Below are 18,319 nucleotides of genomic sequence, written 5' to 3' on the forward strand. Positions count from 1 at the left end.
TTGGATAAAATGTTATGATCTGCTACACTCTTCCCTGTTCTTTAGTATTTGTGAAGCTTTCCCTTGATCCTTGTCAGCAGCATCCATAATTCTTATATGTGAGCATTGTGACCTACTTTCCAAGATCTTCAGACATCACCATTGGTTATTTTTAGCAGTCTACTGACTCATTTGATGTTTCTGTGCATAGAGGGCTACCCACTGAGAAGACTTACCTCTCTCCACAATTTTACCAGCACATTTCCACCAGCTTGAGACCACAGATGTGGAAAGTGTCCTGCAAGTCTGGACTAAGTGAGAAATCCCTTACATGACCTACTACAAACCACAGTGATGACCCTCTGGAAAGGTTGGGGTCAAGTTGCCAGCAGTCATGGCTAATCTCTGCATGCTCACAGAGCAGCTTACAGACATGTGGAAATAAACGACTTCTTTTAGGTTTTGTTGCCTTTCTTCCTTGGCAGCTTCCCTTCATGATATTTGTTTAATTTTTTTTTTTTTTTTGAGCAGAAATTAAGACATCAGATTCTTGACACTGCCAAGACAAGTCTGTGCAGGAGGCCTTCTACTGACTTCTTCCAAGGGAGATACTTTGAGCATGATTCACAGTGGAAAATAAGAGCAGCAGTGCAGTTACTCCACAGTACAGAAAGATGTTAGCAATTAATATAGCACAACAAACATTAGAAATGGCCATTTAGGTTGTAAAGAGCAAGAACTGCATTAGTCTTCATAGTCACATAGGAAATGCGAGGCACCAATAGCTGTATGACTTGCTTAGGACAGCAAATATTACCTGTGACTAGGAGCTTACAGACTCAGGGGCAGCATGGACTGAAAGACCAACCTAAACAGGCTCTCACTGGCTGAGAACACCACATACAAACAATAGCACAGTAGGATATTTGTCTAAGGAGACCAGATGTAAAGCCATGGCCTTGGAATCTGATGGGCACCTCACCCTGTTATCAGGCTCCTTCATGCTTGGGCCCTAGCTCCACTTTGCACAGAGATAATATGGGAAAATAAATCCTCTAATTGTTTCCTTCCTGAGTGTGCTTAAGCCTCTTCTCAATGAAAGGGAAAAACAGGTCAACCACCACCCCCCCACACTAGTACTTACACCTTCACAGAACCAGAGTTGTTTTTCTGGTCAGTACCAAAGATATCTGTCCCACCAGAATCACAGGAAGAATGTCAGCATGGTGAGGAGTGCTGTCTTACCCACTTTGCAACTTCCTGCATCAAGATATGCTGTACTATTCATTATGAAAAGGCAATTATACCTACATCAGTAGAAGTCATTACAGAAACTATTGGGTTTTGGTAGCTAGATGTTGTAAAGTCCAGGATCATGGCAATCAACATAATAATTGTTTCTGCCTCATTACCTAAGAGGAGTCTGCATTATCACTGCAGAATGAATACAATTTGTGGATGCTCATCTTTCAAACTTGGAAGTGTTAAAGGTGTCTGCAGCCAGCAGTATGCCAACCCATCCCATACAATCAAAATATCTTTTCTGTTTCAAATTCAAATGCCTTTGCAGGATTTATCATTATTTATTTCCAGTAAACACTGTACTGTACAGTGGTACAGATCTGTACCACTGGTCTTGGATCATCAGAAACTGAGCAGTGTTGTAAGAAACAGTTTAAATGAAAAGAGAGGTTTTTCAAGAGTATTGAGCAAAGGCCAACTGAAGTCTTACTTAGCCCATCAAGAAAGCATTTTTGTAAACTTTTCAAAGCTGAGCTGAGACAAATGAAATTATTCAAAAATACAGCACAAACAAAAGTTTTCCTTAGGCTTTGAAGAAAGACTGCAGGACATGCCTAGTCATTATTAGATTGAAGACATTTATTATAGGAAGTCAGATTTTGTAGAAATCTTTCCTGAGATGCTGTCCACTCCAGTTGGTCTGCATTTTGATTTTAGACTTGATTTTTTTTTTTTCCGAGAAGGAAAAAGCCTCAATCATATTTCACATTCCTGCTGCTAAAAGTTTTGAAATGTATATACCAGGAAATGCAAAAATAATTGCCCTCTTTCACACAGCAACTAGGACATTCTTGCACTGACTCCCAGGTAGCATCCTCTAAAGTAAAAAAAAAAAAAAATAAAAAAAAAAATAAATGAAGGCAGAGAGATTTACTGATATGATTAGCTAGAACTGCTTTTTTCAGATGTCCACTGAAATAAAAAACAAAAGTCACAATATGGGTTTGACTTCATATCTGCTAGCACTTCTCTGATCTCAGCAAAGCAAATTATTTCAGAATAATGTACAAACTCATTGCAAACTTGAAGTGTAAGCAATAGCTGTGAAGCTCTGGAGAAAAGAACAAGCAAGTCAATGTCCTTCCTAACAACACTGGGACAGCCATGAGTCATATCTCTTCAGAATATCCTGGTGCCAGTCTGGTGCCACCTAAGGACATCAATTGAAGGAGTATTCTTCATCTACAAACTCAGGTCTGATCTCAGTTGACTACAGGTCATTGCCAAAATCTGAAGAGGACAAAATGTCACGGATCAATACCATCAGAAGCTCTGCAGCATATGCAAAAAACCCCATTTTTTTTTATGCCACTGTTCTGAAATAACAGGACAGCAATGACCCTGACAAAGAGCAAGAGAGAAAAATTTCCAAGTCACCTGGCTCTACATGGGATAAGAGTTTTATACTGTGAGGCAGAATATGTCTTTTGCTGAAAGAAAAACAAGTACCTTAAAAAATATCCAAAGGACTCATGAAGTGCTGGGAAAGTAAAAGATGCTACATGCAGAGGGGTAGTACAAAGTGTTCCAGTAATGAAGATGGACAGAAAAATCCCTGGTTTTCCCAGTAAAGGGATTGTGGTTCTACCAGATAGCTAATGCCATTCTCATTTGATGGGAAACTTTGCCTTCAGGCTTCTCCTCCACAAAGGTGGGAAGCAGGCTGTGAAATCAAGTAAAGAATCTAGTTCGGCTTTAATTGCAACCCTTACTGAAGAACTGCGTCATTACTTACCTAATAACCACTGAACTTTTCTGTTATGATTGTTAATTGTATAGATGAAGGTGCAGCACTTCAGCCAGGAAGGGAAGTTTCATTATTCAAATTTTAACAGACAAAACCAACATTTATCCATTTACATATGTTACCTTTCAGCAAGTTTATGTTTTGTTATCCACAGAAAATCACTTTGGACAGCAAACCAAGACTAAGACTACATTATGCCACAGAGTTTGTGGTACTATAGGCAAATCCCTCTATTTTGAGCTAGCAAGCACACAGTCGAGAAAACACTTTCTCAAATAATCTAAAATTGGTTTACATCAGAAAAAGAATAGTTAGGGTGAATTCAGATACTGTTGTCATGAGGAACATGCTAATTGCTATGAAGTTACTGCACAATTCAGTGCCTCCAAGGAGGCAGCTCAACCAGTCACAATTAATGGAGTGCTTAAGCTGTGCTAGGTGTTAGGCTGAGCGCTGAAAGGCTCATTTCCATAAACACAAAAGAAGCACAGAGGAAACCTCAATAAACTGGTAACAGAAAGAGAACCCCCAGCCCCGGGCCCTCTCAGGGCTGCTTCAAGGGAGCCCCAACCCCAGTGGCTGGGAGGACACCCTGCACCAGCAGGGGCAAGATACCCCCTGTGGAAGCATGAGACCCCTTATGGGACAGAGGGGAAGAGCATTCCAAGATTTATAATAGGATCTTTGTAACAAAGGAACTGAATGTGGAAGAAGGGAGGATGCAAGATGTTTTGTAGAAAAATATGCTTGGTGTAATAGAGGGATAAGGCAGGGAAAGGGGGCCGGTCACAGGTAAGCAGGGCTGGCTTCTTGTCTGGCACCACTTCATCACATCTTCACCATGGGAGCACCTGCAACTGCAGCAAGCAAGGGTGCACTTGTCAGTGTGTGATCTCTGGTGAGGGCCAGACAGCCGGAGAGGAAGGTTAGTGGGGTGGGAGCGGGGTGCACACAGCTTCTGAGACACAAACAGCAGGTTCAGGAAATCCAGACCTAAGGCTGGAGAGGCTGTTGCCAGATGAAAAGTTGTCTCCACCTGGTGAGGTAACATAATGCTCTTTCTTCAAAACCACTGGCCTATGGAACTGCACAATGCCCATTCTGTGGGAAGAAGAACTGGAAAGCAACCAGCCCAGTTGTGCCAGCTTTCACCAGTTCACTGGGCAGCTGGCTATTGATTCGAGGTCAGCCACCGAGGACCATCTAAGAAACCCTCAGGACAGAAGAATGCATGTGTAAGAGGGTAGGAAAATATGTGAATAATGCCAGGAAAATTCTCATCATACATGTGTTTATTCTGGGAAAATCAATGAATATGATGTAAAATACAATATATAAACGGGAGCTTTTCTGTATTCATTATGCACTACATTTTGGAGGAGATATCCTCTTGCGTGTGAGCAGTAAATGTTTGTGTTCATCCCTGAGACCCTGTGTGTACAGATGAGTGTGTCATGTACACATCTATTGGGAATACATGGTCAGCTCCACGGCTAGTTAGACCTTTGGGGATGGAGTTTTGGCAGCCTCTTTCCTATCAGATGATTTAGGAACTCCTAGCAATGGGTTCAACAATAATACATCTTGCAATATATGCAAAAAGTTGGAAGGTAAACCCAGAGAAGATTTACTGATGTTGACAAAGTAACTTGTTGCCTGGAATTGATCTGTGCTGAACAGCAATTTGTGTGTGCAAGGTTTTGTTCTGCAATGCTACTAAAACTTCTGCAGAGAAAGAGTAGCTGTAAACTGTGAAACTTTAGCAAAGAGAATGAAATTATCGGCAAATCTTTCCCAAGCTAGGCAAACAAGGGAGCTTTTATTAGATCTTTTAGAAATCTCAGGAATTCAGATTCCATCTTGGATTCCTGTGAAAATGAAATTGTGGGCAATGAATGCCATTATCTTCAAAGAGCTCAGTTATTAGTGGTCATAGAAACTTTTTAATCCAGTCTTGAACTTCTGCCAAATACCAGGCAAGAATTTAGAACTGAACCTGAAATGTGAATCCGATACCCTTGGAATTCATAGGTAAAAAGCAACGCCAAAGGGAACTTGGACAATTGGCCAAATGACCTGACCATCACCACAGGAGTTCCTGGTAATTGTGAAATATGAACATGTCAATCCCTGCCAGATCAACAAATACATAACTGACTTCTATTACAGAACTGTAAAAAAAGTAGAAACTTCTCATACAGACCAGTTATTAAAAAAATTGATGGTGGGTAACAAAGACTTGGAGAGAGAGGAAAAAATGAAAACTGTGATAGCATTTCCATCTTAATATCCTGCATGTGCCTTATAGAAAAATACACTATAAAAGCAAGAAAGAATTCTTACTGATTGTAACAAAATTACAATAGCAGGTCTCATGATTTTTAGGTAGTGTATATACAGTTTTTGTATATAGTATAGTCACAAAGGGCTTCAATTTCTGATGCAACACCAGCTTTGCTGACTGTGCACGATACACTCATGTTTAGTGGAAGAAGAAGAGATTCAGGCAGAATTTACCCAGACTTGTAGAGCTCTGGTGAGCATGGACCACAGCATCCGTATAGTGGGAGCTGTCCCAGGGCAACTCTAACAATGAACATAAAGTTCTAGTTAGGGCTGGTCTAATTTCAAAGAACTTGTCTACTTGTAATCAATAAACATTAATATTTAAGGTGTAATAAAAAAGCTCTAAACCAAACTAAAAACAAACAACAACAAAAGCCCAAAAAACAAACAAGCAAAAAACCCCCAACCAACCCCCCAAAATCCCAAACACACAAAAAACCAAAAAAAACCCCAAAACCCAAACAAACCCAACACCCCGAAACCCAAACATAAACCAACCAACCAAAACCACAAAAAATCTCAAACCAAAACAACCAAACCAAATAACCAACCAGCCAAAACACATACCCACACCAAGAAACCCATAACAAAATAAAAATCGAGATCCCACTGGTATAGATTGAAGAATGTTATCATGGAGGCTGTGATCACCACCTAGAAGACAGTACTCAGCACAGGTCCTCATACCTAAATGGAGTCCAGAGATTGAGATGTCTCTGGAAAGCTTAATCAGAATTTAGGCACACTGACCCTGGCAAATGGGCTGAGCTGTAAATGAGCACTGGCTGGACAGAGGCCAAAGGAATTTAACCCTTCCCTTACCTACAATATGTATTTTGGGGTTTTTTTTCAAGCAGCCACATGGGAGGAGCAGTGACCATTGCATGGGATAGATGCCATTGGCAGCTAGGACTCATCCCACCATGACAGGGAGCAAGGAAGCAGAACAGCTCTTTAGTACATGGGCTAGGTCCCTTCCCAGAGTGGTAAAGGAAGAGGGGACACAAAGGGGCACAGATGGAAAGCACTGCAGCATCACCTCTCCTGGAGCTGAGCATACATTAAACATGATCACTGTGACTCCAAAGTCTAGTCCAAAGAAGGGCACACTGTAAAATTTTAGGAAAGAGCTGGGAGAACACCTCTGAATGACTCCAGGGAAGCAGGTTGTTCCTAGTGTCTCCCTGGAGATGCCATTTACAAGAGGTGTTCCAAACTGCCTGGGTGATCCACAGGCTCACAATCCTCTGTGTGGCTTTAGAGGGAAGACACCCAGGAAAACTCAAGCCCCTGAAGTATTTTATTGGGTGAGGATGGTAAATGAAGGCTGAATTATTTGAACCAGAGACAGAGTAAAACTGACATGATTTACTGAGACTTTGCCAAAGAGAGAGCAACAATTTTGTAATTTTTTTTTTAAAGTTCAACTTTCCACCAATAGTATCAAACCCAGGCCAGCTAAAATTAAGTGAAGGTTGTCATAAGAATAAAAAATGACCATGGCAGGGGAGCAGTGAGGGGCTGTAGTGCAGATAACTTTGCAGAATCAGGATGGGATCTGTAGAGGGAAGGACTGTAGAGGTGGCGAGTGCTGAGGAGACAGAACAGAAAGGTGGAGAGGCTTTTTCCTGCACAATACTTTCATGAAAAAGTAAAAAATTAAAAAGCAGATGAGGGAAAATAGTAGAGAGAGAGTAAAGACACCTCTCATATTAATATTTAGAGATAAATGCTCACTGAATAACTAAGCCACATGCTTGTGATGTTGAAAACTGCACAGGGAGAAGAGCTTGCTACCTGGAAATGGCAACTGGAGATACTCTTGCCTCTCTGCCAAAGAGAAGTCTCTGGCCCCTCTAAGCAGGGGGCCGCACAGTTATGTCGTTTTGTACCTTCCACACCATCCCCTGATAACTACGAGAGTGGGAAACAAGCCTTGCAGGCTTGTAAAGATAATTCCCACATAGAGCCAATAAAAAGTAGCAAGAAGCAAATTACCAAGTGCTTTGCTATCTATTAAATGCACAAATAATTTGATTTCTGAATTATAGATTATCCAATGAATGCTGGCTAGTTCTGGTAGGAACTTGAGGTCCACACACTGTGCTGTAAGGAACATGGGCTCTATTTACCTTTCTCTTTATGCTTATATCCTGATTGAGCAGACCTATAGGCAAAATAGTAACAGTTTTACATACCCTGGCTTTTTCCATCTGTTATCAGCAGTTGTACACTGGAATATGCAGCTAACACAGGAATAAAAACATTTAAAGCAAATTTCATAAGTGAATTGTGGAAGATCATTTTTTCCATGTTATATAAGAAAGTAGATCTCAGTGACCATGGCTGCACTTCACTATGACCTGTCCAAGTTACTTTTACAGTATCAAGTCAAGCACTAAAAACAATTTAACCACAGAAATTGGGGTATCACCACCAGTGTCCCAGATGTTGATCTGTCACCTTTGGTAAGCATATCAGAGTGTGATGAACGGGCTGCTACAAATACCCAAGAAAGTTTCGGGTAAAATTAGCTTTCAACATGTCTAAAAATCCACCCATTCTCTCTGTCCTGGTCCCACTTATAAAGCTGCTGACTCCCAGATTATAACCCACGCTGAATGTGGATACAGTGCTACAAGTGCTCACTAAGGAACCCAGAAGTGCCACCAACCTCCTTCCCTTCTGCTTTAGATGAAAAAGAACTCCCCTTGATGGCCTCCATAGTTATGTGCAAGAATAGAAGATGCAGATCACGTACACACATTGCTGGATAGCTGGAGAGTCTCAGCAGTGCTATTTTTCCCTGTAGACAAGCTGGAGTGTAAAAGCAGATAACTGTGACATTTTTCAGAGGGTCAGCCCTGCAGTACCAGAGCAGATCTGAATTTGGGAGGTGCTGGGAGACCATAAAATGAACAGAGAGAGATGCTTTCAAGTTGCAGAATCTTTGTTTTGGGAGACTTGCACACTACACTGACAAAAGCCCAACTTCCCGTCTTTAGCCTCATACCCAGTGACATTTTCAAGAACAAACTGGTGTTGAAAACTCTGCTTTAGGCTGAAGGAAGAAGAGAGGCCAAACTGGTTATCTGAGGACTGCTAGAAACTATTTTATGCTAGGGAGAATGATAAGCCACATTAATATAGTCCAACATTTTAAAAGAACAATTTCATAAAAAATGCATTCCCTCAGGGGAAAAAAAAAGGTCAAAATGCGATTTACTTGACCAGACATTGTGGTGGCTGTTATGGTGATTAGGAAGTCTGAGATAAACAGTGAGTGTAACATATATTGACATTAAACCTTTTAATCAAAGAAACAAACACATCATTAACATGAAAAAAATCAGAGTGATGGGTAGTTATTATAGTTAGAAAGAATGGAGATCTAAATCACAGGACAAAGTGGAAATTGTGCATGCCATAAGAAATATTTTGCATTTTGGATGACTGTGGTTTCACGCTATTGGTAAGATGTGGGAAATAAATTACACCATATTTTATTTTATGAATGTTTTATGTAGAAGACTGTCATAAGACATGTGAGCCACTGAAAACCACAAACCAATGTATTATACCTTCAGAATATCCATTCCTTGTGCCATTTTATAGAACACAAATATTCTTAAGTGTCCATGAAAGATATTCAGTCCAAGTGTGGTGGAAGTAAATAGGTCTAAGATGAAAGTAAACTGATTTTCCCAGGGACTTACCACTGGAACTGGAGTACAAACCTCCTCATCAGCCAGCATAATAATTTAACCAGCCTTCAGCAGTGGGAACTTTTCTGCATCTCTTTGTGCTAACAGAGGCAAGAGCATGAACAGTGTTTACCTGCTGCAGGATAAATGGTTCTGACCACTTCACCACCAAAGCTAAACCATTTTTGCATACGAGTTGAGGCTGTAGCTTGATTATTATTCCCTTTTCAGGGCAATATCAGATTCAGCAACTCCTAGCATGCTCATTGCCCCTGCACACACTGTTCCTCAGTAGCATCAGTGTTTTTCTTCCACCTCATTCCCTTACACTGGCCAAAATTCCCAAACAGACAAGGGACAGAACACAGGTAGAGCAACAGGGCTGTTTGTGCTGCTGCTGCCACCAAAGTCAGTGCCAGCCAGGCCATGTATGGGCTCTGGTCACACATGTTTTAATAGCTCTGCAATGTTCTTGTTGTGAATTCATCTTGTAAATATTGGCTTTTCACAAGTATTCTGATAAATGTTATATGCTACATGCTTTCGCTATATTCTTTTCTCTCTTAGCAAGTTATAGGTTTAGATAGGAATTCTGAATGGTAAGGACATGTTTCATCCGGACAAGGCAAGATAACTCCAACAGGCAAGACAATGGGAGGATCAAGCTATTTTTCCAACAGAAGGACAGTGGAAAACAGGCTATTAGCAAACTGTTATCAAAAAGCCGGTACCAGGACGTTGGCAAGGGGGAAAGATATGAAGCCCAGCTGCCCTCAAAGGAAGGATGAGGGGCCCAGACTGTTATCAACAATGACCATTTGCAGAAGAAAGGAAACTAAACTCCAAAATAATGCTCATCAGCAAGAATAATGTTGACCAGCAAAAATAGTGCTGACCAGCAGAAAATAAAAATTGTGCAAGAGCATATTCTAAGAAGGCAGAACTAGGGAGGGGACATGCTTTGAATATGCATTAACCCCTCACAGCAGGATGGGATAAAAAGGGTATTCCCAAGATACCAGGTGTGCTCTTGGCAGCGCGCCAAGGCACCCGGCCGTAACTCTTTGCTTTATTTTATGTCTCTTATTGTCTTTATTAAACTTTTTTAAAATTTTACAGGAGTGAACTTCGTTTTTCACATTCTATCAGTGCCAGAAAGAGTATATAGATAATGTGAGAATTAAATCAACTTTTCACTTACCTGAAAAAAAAATAAAATTACACAGCCAAAAATACAAAGGGATCTTTAGCTCTTAGGGAAACAGTTTAATTTACAAAGGGGTCCCCTTTGGTTCAAGAAACCAAACCACTTGTCACACATGAGCAAGGTTGATAAACACTGAATGTAAGAATCAGAGATTTGGAGAGATTTTGTTCTGCTTTTTCCCTACTTCAGCAGTCACATAAAGATAAATTTCTACTGAACAAAAACTTAGTGACCTTTAATGTGGATTGCCCTAGGGCTCTTAGGCCTTGGAGGAGATACCAGAAGTTAGGTTGGAGAACAGCCTTCAGCTGGGAGGTTTGCCTCTTGCCAAGCCTATGATGAACCACAAAGGAGGGGGGGAAACATATGCCCTTGAAACATCAGAGTTCATATGCTTTGTCGCTGTTAGCAGCTACATTTTCTGCACAGGCTTTGAGTTTCTGCAGTGAGTTCATCCTACACCAGTTTTTGGGTATCCTTCTCTCTCCCCCACCACGAGAGTCATCAGCCTTTGAGATTCCCCCACAATACCAACAAGACCTACCACACACATCATTTCAAGGGTCACTAAATACATAGAAGGCTGACAGCCACAAAAAATTCATCCCCAGTTCATAGGGCAGCTGAGAAGCACACACCCTGTGTGGATTGAAAGTGCTCAGACACAAGACATGGGGGCACACCGTGAAGCAGACCTACACCTTTTGTCAGGAAGCTTCTTTGGCCAGATCTCCATACAGCTGATTGATTTTCCCCTACAGAAAGCTTTCCTCTATCTCAGAAACCCACCAAAAGAAAACCATGCAAAAGGAGCATTTTAATTCTCTAGGTGGGCCTTGAAAGAGAGATTTGCATCTCCAGAAAGTACCACATCCAACAGGATACAGCAGTTTTACTCCAGAGCTGGCTCTGTCCTGGAGCCCTGAACAAGCCTAGGTTTACAGAAGATTGTGTGGACGCATCTCAAGCCTGCAAAACCATCTACCTAAGCATTGTACCTTCAGTCAATGAAGTTGTGTAGGCTACAAAGTTTGCTTGGCCCTGCCAAGAGCCTCTGGCAACCCCTCCTTTATTCCATGGCTGCCTTCTATAAAAAAAGGTGATTTTTGGGGGGCTTCCTTTGTTTGGATTTTTGGGGCTTTTCTTTTGTCAAGTGCAAACTGGAATGCTTCACATAGAGACTATTTACCCTCATGTGGCTTGTGACTGTCTTGAGATCAAAGACTCCCAACTACAGACACACAATAACATTTTCTAGCTTAATGAGAAGCAAAATAAAACCTGGAATTCGAGTTAAATTACAATATTGAAACTAAAGATAAACATAGAACATAGTTTTGAAGTGTGCAATTTTAGGGCTGCTAAAGATCAAATAAGGTTTACATAAAATTAATTAAGCCCCTCAATTTAAGGTCTTTCAGATGATACAGAACTAACCTATTTAATGTCCATCACAACTGGATGAACATTTTTATGTCAGCAAAGGAGGCAGCAAATAAGAGCAAAATAAAGTAAAACACACAAGTTATGATAAAGAATGAACATGGCTTGGAAGATAGACTAGACAATGTTGCCCTAAAATTTTTTCAGGTGCAAGGTATAAAAATAGTTACTGACTTGCATCTAGGTAACAATGACCTTATCATCTTCCTGGAGAAAAGTGGATTGGAATCAGCCTCACCACCAGAAAGACACAGGCCCACCTTCCTCCCAGCAGGGATTAAGCAGGGGAAGGTCACATCCCAGGGCCTCACTGAGAGGCAGAGACCCGCAGTACTGAACATGGAGTATTGGTAATTGTCGGGGTGCAACACTGATAGCTCAGTTCTTTTCTTCAGGACAAACATTAATGAGAGAGAGACTGTTTTCTTGTTCAGGCTTAGGATGTTTATTCTTTCTTATTCATATCACATATTTACAGACAGTGAGGAGCTATGTACACTAGGCTAACATGCTACAAAATGGAGAGCGAAGTATTTCTCCAAGGTCTTTTAGGTGTCAATTCACCCAATAATGAAATGCCAAGTAATTTATTTTCACTTACAGCCTAATAACTAGACACCTGTGTCCTGCAATGCGGATTCTTCCATCTAATCCCCTAATATTACCCAAAATTCCCTAGAAGAAGGAAAAGAAGAAGAAGAAAGAGATTGAAAAAGGGACAACACCCTAAATCTCCATGTTGTCTCTTATTTACTATTATAGCTTAAACCCTGAACTCTAACTCTAACTAAGTCACTCTCACCTAGTGACTTAATATAATTCTATCTAACTTACACACTTATATTCTCAGTCTCTTCACTTAGTTTTAGGAGCTTTCTCCATGGTTTCAAGTTACACTCAGTGTTCTCTCGAGTGTCAGAGCCTGTCAGCACAGATACAGGTATATTCTCTGTGCCTCTGACTCCAGCAGGTAGTGGTGTCCATTGATGGTCTGCAGCACAGAGAAGGATGAGGCAGGAGCCACCTAGGAGGGGCAAGAGGAGAGCACAGACACTGAGGAAAGGAGCAGCAGCTCTAGGCTGAGCTGAACTGACCCCAGGCCATGGTGTGGTTGGAGGCTCCAGGTGAGGCTGGTCAATGGGGTCACTGGGCCCATTAACACTCATTAGGTATTCTCACAGGTGGTCCTTGAGGCTGTGAAAGACCCCAAGCACAGCACAGTTTACAATGCATGAGAAACTATGGAAGTAACCATGTATGAGATGGTTAAGGGATATAAGGCTCTGGACCTGTGAACTTCTTGAACCGTCTCAGGTATCTTTACTTATACTTAAACCCATGTGGCAAAACAAGGTCAAAAAGTCTGAATATGGAATAGGACAATTCTCAAGAAAGGTTGTAATGGAGCAAATCAAAGACCACTTGATACATATGTTTATATGTATCATTATATTAAATTTTTTTAAATTTTTTTTTTTTTTTTGCAATGTCTCTTTTCTTCACACCCCCTGTATTTTCAAGCACCGTTACCAAAAGTTCTCTCAGCCATTTCCCATCCCCTGACATGGCTGGCAACAATTTCTCAAGAATGATGGTTCCAAATGTCACTCCTGGCCTCAGTTATTCTATTTGAAGTCATTTTTTGGCTTCACTTAGCTCACAGATCTTTTAAGTAGCCAATTTTCAAATGATGAATGTTTAGAAAAACTAATGACTACTTAGATTTCTTGAATTTAGGCATGCAAAAGCATTACTCCATTTAAAGGTGCTAGGAAAGGATATTTAACTGTTGTCAATAAAAAAGTTATGGAGCTTGTTCCCTTGACATAGAACCTTCAAATACCATGGGCCCTAAAATAACTACACTTTAAAGTTCAGCAAATATGGTTCTGACTAATTTGATGACCCATAAGAAGAACTTAGATCAAATTATTGACTGACCTATTTTTTGCCTGGGCACAACATTATGTACGATGGCTGTATGGTTTAGCAGGTACATTCACACAACAGTAATTTCTCCAAGGAGTTTGCAGCTCAGAAGCCAGTAATTTCATTATGCAACATTTCCAAAACTCACTCCACTCATTCATGATTAACCACACAACTGTGTGCATGTGTCTAAAATTCTGTTCTCTGAGCTGTGCTCCTCCATGGGAACCACTGCTCTCGCACCAGCACCCTTTGCCTGCAGCGAGGTGAGAGGAATCTGAGTCACGAGAGGAATTTTGGTCAGGAGCTGGTTTCAGTGCCCTCCTTTTCACCTTGGATTTTCACGATCTCTGAGCTTACAGCTGGAAGAGGACAATCCCAAATAAGAAGTCATTTAAGATGAAACCAGAAGCTGTAGAGTCCTACAAAATTGTGGCCCTGAAAACTGTGTTTAACTTAATCCAGTGCATCTTCCCACTGACAGTCTTCCCATGGACAGCTGCTGTTGCATCATGACAGCAAATTATTCCTGTTCATCAACACCAGCAAGAAACCTCTTGTGTTTAATCTCTAAGCATGACCTTTAAATAGTCATAGTAAGACACACAACATCGACAATCAGTGAGAGTTGGATGCCTACAGTGATTACAGAATTGGAAAGCTCTTGGGTTGCTCATAGCACTATTAGATCCTCAGATTTGTTACATATTTTACTGTGTACTTGCATCCTCCAGATTTTCAACAAGGCACACAGAGCTGGATTTCTCTATATAAATCTGATTTGAGGAGACTCTGGTTTTGACTCACACTTATTCTGCAACCAAACCACAAATTGCTTTTTTCTTTCTTTCAAATAATCCAGAATAATAAATTGGCAGAGTGAGTTCCTCTGGCATCTACCTGGTGTTTCTCATAAGAGAAATGCAAAAATTTTCTGAGAAGCTAATAGACTGAAAAACTGCCAGGATTAATTAAAAGAGTTACTTGGAAAACCTCTGATATTAGATGCATAACTTGCTGTTATGCACAAATACACAAAGCTGAGATAGAAAATGAACATTAAAGAAGATTTCAGGTGGGGAACACTGAAGCTATCAAATGCCACCTGGCCTAGGTCACTCCAGGTCTTGAGCATGCAGGAAGTGAGAATGCCCATGTGATCCCAGGCTATTTGGGCAGGGAGCAGTGTATTTCCCTCACGGGAAGTATCAGACAACACAGTGGCATTCTTGAGGTGTGCCAGCAGAGCAACACACATATAGCAAGGACAGAGAATTTAGATCTCCTGGGAGCAATGGCTGTTCTGAGGAGGAATTCCACCAGGATCTGCAGCTGGGAGGAAGGAGGGAACAGAAGTGGAGCCACAGCTGTGGCATAGACCTCTGGGTATGGAAGGCCATGCTGGGATGGACACGTGGCTGCAGTTACACCCAGGACTGCAGTAAGTGACTCCAAGCTGGCTCCTGGAGCTGCCATGCTGGGAAGGGCTTAACACCTGTGACAGGCTTAGCACCTGTGATGGAGCCAGAGTGTTCAAGAAGCACTGGACTTTCAATGCTTTACAATGTTTAGTGCAGAGGGATTTGAGAGATGAAGCTATAACAGAGCTTTTAATAGACTGCTTTTAATAGACTGGCCTTTCACAAATTTTAGGAAATCCACTCCAGGTCCCCACTCTCACAAGTTTTGGTTTGACCTTTGCTGTGTACAGGTGCCACAGCTTGGCACAAGTTATTCCCATTGCACAAACACAGTCTCACAGGATCTTCTCAAATCTTTAAAGAGCCCAAGAACAAAACTGAAAGGAAACTATTGAGAGTAACCAGTATCATGGTAGACAAATAAATAACCAATGTAGAAAAACAGCCTTGCCAAGGAAATTCATATTCTGTTCTCATATTTGTTTTAAAGCTTTAAGAGGTGAAGGTAAACATTGGAATGCGTGAGTCCTGAACACAGGAATCCATCTGTGTGGGGCTCACAGGAGAACCTCAGGATCAGGAAACTGCATTCCCAGGGGATGACATGTACGTGGGTTAATGAGCTCTGCAATGAGGAAGGCAAATATTTCAGTTCTTGCCTGGTCTTCCAGCAGTGTTAGACGGAAGTTTGCAGACTCGTGTTATCCCATGTGCTGTATAAACGGAATGGCTACATTTCGGGAGACGGCTGCTTGGAATAGCAATTTTGTGAAAATTCGTCAAGCAAGTTGGAAGCTATCACTTCAGAGCACTGAAAGGAGGGCGCTGGCGGGACTACTTCGTCAACACATATGGCACTGTGCTATGATTTCCATTTCAGAGTGTACTAGCACTTATTCTCTGTTTTTCTCACAGCTGCTCACTCCCAGTGTTAGCACTCCCAGAATAGCCTGCTGGCGTATAAATAGGGTTCTCCCTCTGCTGCACATGGCAGTGCTGCAGACTGTACTGCTCTCCACTTAATTATAAGGTGCTGTTAATGTCATTAAAATAGTTCTTTGTCTTGCTGTCCCCAAGAGGCAGAGACACCACAGGTTCCTGGGTTTGTTCATTCTCAGGGCTTAGGCAAAGAGTTGCATCTCAATTTAATCATCAGGGAAAGCAGTTTTCCTAACTGAAAGACCTTGCTAACTCTGCTAACTCACATCATTCCCTTGAGGTTCAAAATGGACACTCATTAAAGCAGCCTCACTTATAAAGGAGAGATATTGTCTCCAAAGAAACCTTGGGCTTTGGGCAGCACAGTTGTCCAAAGTCAGCCTGGTGCCACGTCACCACCAGTCCCTGACTACAGAACCATTTTGGGCAGTGTCACATTTCCCAGCCAAGAGGGATGCTCAGCCCTGATGCTGCATCAAGTCTCTCTCCAGTTTCTACAGCCAAGTCCTGGTGCCTTGTTATTTCATAGTTCTAAAGTGATGCACAGCCTCCCACATCATTCAGTTGGGTTCCTGGCTCTGATCTGCTGAGACACTGCAAAGAGTAGCAATTGCTTCACTCCTCATGAGGACAATGGAGAAGTGCAGTGAGAGTGGCTAAAAGTAACAGTGCCCCAAAAGCTGAAGAGGAAAGATTTTGGGAGAATACAGGTGAAAACCATTTTTATAATTATTGTTATTATTATTATCATCATCATACATATTCTAATGCTGTACACATCACCATCATCCTTATTATTCACATTCTAAGAATGAGCATGTAAAAGAGGTATCAACAAATACTGAGGCTTCTGCTTTCTCTAGTTGACATTTAATTTCTGCTTTCAGTATGTCTCTGGAAGAAGTTTGAAAAGTGTGGTTGCTTTCAAAGTGATTTTCCTTTTACCATTTGGCAGATTCCTTGCCATGATGATCAAAGATGAAACAGAAAAAAATAAACCTGACAATCAATTTAAAATAGCTACTTGCAATGTCAGCTAAAGTCAAGATTGGTCTTTTTTAAAACTAAAACAATCCAAACCAAGATATTTTAATGGCCAAGACATCCTATAATTTTACACAATAAATATGCTGTCCAGAAATTATGGGAAAAATAAGAGTCATGTTTCCAACCATTTGGTTAAATTAATAATACCACACAAATGCTCCCTCTGTTGGTTGATTTTCAAAAGGTATTCCAAACATCACAGTAGCATCCAGTAGAAGAGTCTATTTAATTTGGGATGAAAAAACCAAAACCAAAACAAACCAAACCCCAACAAAACTCCATATCCAAAATTGAAGCACACAAGAATAATATGTTTAAATTATTGCCAACCTACAAAACAAAATTAATTAAATTTTAACAGACATTAAGCCAAAATATCTGGATCCAGAACTAAATAATATGCACACATCAGAATTCTTAAAATTTAATTTTGGAAGGTTTTCAGACTAATTGTTTCTGGACCAGGAAAAGTGCTCTCTTGCAATGGAAATACCACTCTCACTTTATTTTCTTGTGGAGTGAAAAGGCACCACTGTGTATCATTAAGAAAACAGTTCTGTATTAGCATTGACAACAATAACACTAAGGAGAAATTTGGGAGTTTTGTTTATGTACATTAAATTTCCAACAAGTAGTTATTCAGGAGCTCAAGTGGTTTTGTGCAGTGAGGAGCTTTCGTGAGCCTAACAATTTCCATCAAGGAAAAAAATTCTGTTTCCATGGAAACATCCGAGGTGGACCAAGCATGGATTAATCAAAATACAATGATGCCTTTTTGCAAGGTACCAGGGAAAAAATCCAATTTTAAGTGAGCACCGCTGCTCTTTCCTTCCATTCACACTAGAAAGCATGGGAAATTCTCCCCAAATGTCTGTGTGACACACAGTTTAATTAGCACAATAAAAAGTTAGGTTTTCTTACATTCATAATTAGCATGTCATTCTGAACTAGAGCCAAGGATATATTAACATGAAAAAAAGAGAGAGTGAAATAAATAATTTAAAATTACATTTACATTCCTTTTTATTTGCTACTGGTTGTTTCAAGTGGCTCTTGTTATGTTTAAAAATTTTAGTTGATTTTTCTGTATTCTTAGTACTGAAGGCTCATTTCTTGGTACTGGAGGCTCTTTCTGGTATTCAAAATCCAAGCTATGGGTTAGGAATTCTTTTTCTTTGAAATGAGTAGGCATGATATTATATCATTCTCAGCTACCATCATAGAATTTTCTGACAACAGAATTTTGCTGCAAGTT

The sequence above is a fragment of the Poecile atricapillus genome, chromosome Z, assembly GCF_030490865.1.
Source record: "Poecile atricapillus isolate bPoeAtr1 chromosome Z, bPoeAtr1.hap1, whole genome shotgun sequence".
Taxonomy (NCBI): domain Eukaryota; kingdom Metazoa; phylum Chordata; class Aves; order Passeriformes; family Paridae; genus Poecile; species Poecile atricapillus.